Source organism: Ranitomeya variabilis, chromosome 5 (genome assembly GCF_051348905.1).
Source record: "Ranitomeya variabilis isolate aRanVar5 chromosome 5, aRanVar5.hap1, whole genome shotgun sequence".
In the NCBI taxonomy this organism is placed as follows: Eukaryota; Metazoa; Chordata; class Amphibia; order Anura; family Dendrobatidae; genus Ranitomeya; species Ranitomeya variabilis.
This window is the reverse complement of record NC_135236.1, coordinates 512,256,240-512,262,239: the sequence shown is the minus strand read 5'-3', so window position 1 is coordinate 512,262,239 and position 6,000 is coordinate 512,256,240.

Genomic DNA, 6,000 nt, shown 5'->3' with positions numbered 1-6,000 from the left:
AGTCTGCCAGGCGTTTGAATCCTAGACAGGCTCGTTGGTCGTTGTTTTTTTCTCGTTTCAATTTCGTGGTTTCATACCTGCCAGGTTCAAAGAATGTGAAGGCAGATGCTCTTTCCAGGAGTTTTGTGCCTGACTCTCCTGGAGACTCTGGGCCTACTGGTATCCTTAGGGATGGGGTAATATTGTCCGCCGTATCCCCAGACTTGCGACGTGCATTGCAGGAGTTTCAGGTGGATAAACCGGATCGTTGTCCACCAGAAAGACTGTTTGTTCCGGATGATTGGACCAATAGAGTCATCTCCGAGGTCCATTCTTCTGTGTTGGCTGGTCATCCTGGAATATTTGGTACTAGAGACCTGGTGGCCAGGTCTTTTTGGTGGCCTTCCTTGTCTAGGGATGTGCGTACCTTTGTGCAGTCTTGTGAAGTGTGTGCTCGAGCTAAGCCTTGCTGTTCTCGGGCCAGTGGGTTGTTGTTATCCTTGCCCATCCCGAAGAGGCCTTGGACGCACATTTCCATGGATTTTATTTCTGATCTCCCGGTTTCACAGAAAATGTCCGTTATCTGGGTTGTGTGTGACCGCTTTTCTAAGATGGTTCATTTGGTGCCCTTGCCTAAGTTGCCTTCCTCCTCTGAGTTGGTCCATTTATTTTTTCAGAACGTAGTTCGTTTGCATGGGATTCCGGAGAATATCGTTTCTGACAGGGGATCCCAGTTTGTGTCTAGATTTTGGCGGACGTTTTGTGCCAAGATGGGCATTGATTTGTCTTTCTCGTCTGCATTCCATCCTCAGACGAATGGCCAGACGGAGCGAACTAATCAGACCTTGGAAACTTATTTGAGGTGTTTTGTTTCTGCTGATCAAGATGACTGGGTTGCTTTTTTGCCACTGGCCGAATTTGCTCTTAATAATCGGGCTAGTTCGGCCACGTTGGTCTCTCCTTTTTTTTGTAATTCGGGGTTTCATCCTCGTTTTTCCTCTGGTCAGGTGGAGCCTTCGGATTGTCCTGGAGTGGACGTGGTGGTGGACAGGCTACATCAGATTTGGAATCAGGTGGTGGACAATTTGAAGTTATCTCAGGAGAAGACTCAGCAGTTTGCTAATCGCCGTCGCCGCGTGGGTCCCCGACTTCTTGTTGGGGATTTGGTGTGGTTGTCTTCTCGTTTTGTCCCTATGAAGGTCTCTTCTCCTAAGTTCAAGCCTCGGTTCATCGGTCCTTATAGGATCTCGGAGATTCTTAACCCTGTATCTTTTCGTTTGGATCTCCCAGCATCGTTTGCTATTCATAATGTGTTCCATCGGTCGTTGTTGCGGAGGTATGAGGTGCCCGTTGTTCCTTCTGTTGAGCCTCCTGCTCCGGTGCTGGTGGAGGGAGAATTGGAGTATGTTGTTGAGAAGATCTTGGATTCTCGTGTTTCCAGACGCAAACTCCAGTATTTGGTTAAGTGGAAGGGTTATGGTCAGGAGGATAATTCTTGGGTGGTCGCCTCCGATGTTCATGCGACTGATTTGGTCCGCGCCTTCCATAGAGCTCACCCTGATCGCCCTGGGGGTTCTCGTGAGGGTTCGGTGACCCCTCCTCAAGGGGGGGGTACTGTTGTGGATTCTGTTTGTGGGCTCCCTCTGGTGGTTACTGCTGGTACTGGGTGACTTTGGTGGGTTGCGGCCTTTGGTTTCCACCTGTCCATCAGAGGCTGGGTGTTTCCTATTTTACCTGGCCTTTCTGTCATTCCCTTGCCGGCTATCAATGTATTCAGATGTGCTCTGTTTAGTTCCTGCATACCTGCTCCCAGATCTTTCAGGATAAGCTAAGTGCTGATTTTCAGTTGTTTGGTTTTTTAGTCCAGCTTGCTTATTATGTCTCTATGCTAGCTGGTAGCTCTAGTGGACTGAGGTTCTCCCCATGTGCCATGAGTTGGCACATGGGTTCTTGTAATCTCAGGATGGTTTTTGATTAGGGTTTTTTGCTGACCGCTCAGACCCCTTTTGTATCGTTCTGCTTTCTAGTTTACAGCGGGCCTCAATTTGCTAAACCTATATATATCATCTCTATGTGTGTGCCTTCCTCTCATTTCACCGTCAATACATGTGGGGGGCAACTATACCTTTTGGGGTTCATTCCTCTGGAGGCAAGTGAGGTCTTTATTTTCTCTGCAGTACTAGTTAGCTCTTAGGCTGGTGCGTGGCATCTAGAACCAACGTAGGCACGCTCCCTGGCTATCTCTAGTTGCGTTTGTCAGGCGTAGGGCAGCGGTCAGCCCAGGTTCCATCACCCTAGAGCTCGTCCGTTATTTATTTGTACCTTGCTTGTCCTGTGCTATCCCCTAGCCATTGGGATTCATGACAGTATAGCCGGCCCACAAAGTGTTAATTGTTTGGGCTGAAGCAGGAGAAAAAGAAGTGTTTAAGGGAAATTTTTTATTTTTTTTTTCCCTTCAGAGTTTTGCTGCCTAGCCCTTAATTGCTGTCTAGCTGCTTCTTACCTCCTCTTAACCCTTGAATGGCTCTGATCTTAGCTGTTTAACATGGATGTCCAGAGTTTGGCTTCCAGCCTGAGTAATCTCGCGGCAAAAGTTCAAAATATACAGGATTTTGTTGTTCACACTCCCATGTCTGAACCTAGAATTCTTATTCCAGAGTTCTTTTCTGGAGATAGATCTACCTTCCTGAATTTCAGGAACAATTGTAAATTGTTTCTTTCTTTAAAAGATTTCCATCACCCTAGAGCTCGTCCGTAATTTATTTGTACCTTGCTTGTCCTGTGCTATCCCCTAGCCATTGGGATTCATGACACTGTGCGCAGAAACAAGAGGGGTCTCCCTTTGTCACTAATTGAGCAGGCTCTCCCAAAGGGTGAGAGCCGAGCCCAATGTAGCGGCAACATGCTTGTGGTCAAGTTCAAAGACAAAAGGGACGTCTTTTTCTTGACCACAATCCATGGTCCCGGCACCACGGCCACCACCGTTCGAGGTACCACAGCACAGGTCCACAAACTGGACTGTGCGCTGGGGTACAACAAACACATGGGGGGAGTTGATCTTTCTGATCAAGTCCTCCAGACCTATAGTGCCATGCGGAAAACGAAGGTGTGGTATAAAAAACTGGCTGTGCACATCGTACAAATGGCACTGTATAACGCATACGTGCTATCACGATGTGCAGGTCAGAACAACAACACCTTCCTTCAGTTCCAGGAGGCGGTGATAAAGGCCCTGATGTTTGGAGACGAGGAAGGAGCGGGCCCCAGCACTGCTGGAACTCAAGGTTCCCGTATTGTACCAGGGCAACATTTTCCCGGTGAGGGGCGAAAAAGAAAAAGGTGCCGGGTATGTTATAAAAGGGGGATAAGAAAGGAAACTCGTTTCCAATGTGAAACGTGTCCCGACAAACCTGGACTGTGTTTGGATGAATGCTTCAGAATTCATCACACGTCCGTGGACTAGCCACATCCTGATATTCCACTACAGAACTCACCCACACCAGGCTGATATACACAACACCACACACACACACCAACCTGACGTACACTACACCACATACCAACCTGACGTACACTACACCACACACCCCAACCTGACCCTACGTCAGGTTGGTGTGTGTGGTGTAGTGTATGTCAGGTTGGTGTGTGGTGTAGTATACACCACACACACACACACACGTACCAACCTGATGTACACTACACCACATACCAACCTGACATACACTACACCACACACACCAGCCTGACCCTACGTCAGGTTGGTGTGTGTGGTGTGTTGTAGTGTATGTCAGGTTGGTGTGTGGTGTACGTCAGGTTGTTGTATGTGGTGTAGTATACACCACACACACACACACACGCACCAACCTGACGTACACTACACCACATGTACACTACACACCAACCTGATGTACACTACGCCACACTCACCAACCTGACACTACATCAGGTTGGTGTGTGGTGTAGTGTATGTCAGGTTGGTGTGTGGTGTGGTGTACGTCAGGTTGGTGTGTGGTGTAGTATACGCCACACACACCAACCTGACGTACACTACAACACACACACACCAACCTGATGTACACTATGTATGTCAAAAAGTCAAATGGCGCTCCTTCCCTTCCGAGCTCTGCCGTACGCCCAAACAGTGGTTTACCCCCACATATGAGGTATCAGTGTACTCAGGAGAAATTGCCCAACACATTTTAGGATCCATTTTATCCTGTTGCCCATGTGAAAATGAAAAAAATTGAGGCTAAATGAAAATTTTTGTGAAAAAAAATTACTTTTTCATTTTTACGGATCAATTTGTGAAGCACCTTGGGGTTCAAAGTGCTCACTATGCATCTAGATAAGTTCCTTGGGGGGGCTAGTTTCCAAAATGGGGTCACTTGTGGGGGTGCTCCAATGTATAGGCACACGGAGGCTCTCCAAACACGACATGGTGTCCACTAAAGATTGGAGCAAATTTTTCATTCAAAAAGTCAAATGGCGCTCCTTCCCTTCCGAGCCCTGCCATGCGCCAAAACAGTGGTTCCCTCCCACATGTGGGGTATCAGCGTACTCAGGACAAATTGGACAACAACTTTCATGGTACAGTTTCTCTTTTTACCCTTGGGAAAATAAAATAATTGGTGCTAAAAGATCATTTTTGTGACTAAAAAGTTAAATGTTCATTTTTTCCTTCTATGTTGCTTCTGCTGCTGTAAAGCACCTGAAGGGTTAATAAACTTCTTGAATGTGGTTTTGAGCACCTTGAGGGGTGCAGTTTTTAGAATGGTGTCACTTTTGGGTATTTTCAGCCATGTAGACCCCTCAATCTGACTTCAAATGTGAGGTGGTCCCTAAAAAAAATGGTTTTGTAAATTTTGTTTTAAAAATGAGAAATCGCTGGTCAACTTTTAACCCTTATAACTTCCTAGCAAAAAAAAATTTGTTTCCAAAATTGTGCTGATGTAAAATAGACATGTGGGAAATGTTATTTATTAACTATTTTGTGTCACATAACTCTCTGATTTAACAGAATAAAAATTCAAAATTTGAAAATTGCGAAATTTTCAAAATTTTTGCCAAATTTCCAATTTTTTCACAAATAAACGCAAAAATTATCGACCTAAATTTACCACTAACATGAAGCCCAATATGTCACGAGAAAACAATCTCAGAATCGCTAGGATCCGTTGAAGCGTTCCTAAGTTATTACCTCATAAAGGGACACTGGTCAGAATTGCAAAAAATGGCCAGGTCATTAAGGTCAAAATAGGCTGGGTCATGAAGGGGTTAACTAGTTAAATGCCGCTGTCAAACGCAGACAGCGGCATTTAACTACCGCATCCGGCCGGGCGGCCGGAAATCAGCGCATCGCCGACCCCCGTCACATGATCGGAGGTCGGCGATGCTTGTCCATTGTAACCATAGAGGTCCTTGAGACCTCTATGGTTACAGATCCCCGGCAGCTGTGAGCGCCACCCTGTGGTCGGCGCTCACAGCACACCTGATTTTCTGCTACATAACAGCGAACAGCAGATCGCTGCTATGTAGCAGAAGCGATCGTGCTGTGCCTGCTTCTAGCCTCCCATGGAGGCTATTGAAGCATGGCAAAAGTAAAAAAAAAAAAAATTTTTTAAAAATGTGAAAAAAATAAGAAAAACATAAAAGTTTAAATCACCCCCCTTTCGCCCCAATCAAAATAAATCAATAAAAAAAAAAATCAAACCTACACATATTTGGTATCGCCGTGTTCAGAATCGCCCGATCTATCAAAAAAAAAAAGCATTAACCTGATCGCTAAACGGCGTAGTGAGAAAAAAATTTGAAACGCCAGAATTACGGTTTTTTGGTCGCCGCGACATTGCATTAAAATGCAATAACGGGCAATCAAAAGAATGTATCTGCACCAAAATGCTATCATTAAAAACGTCAGCTCGGCACGCAAAAAATAAGCCCTCACCCGACCCCAGATCATGAAAAATGGAGACGCTACGAGTATCGGAAAATGGCGCAATTGTTTTTTTTAGCAAAGTTTGG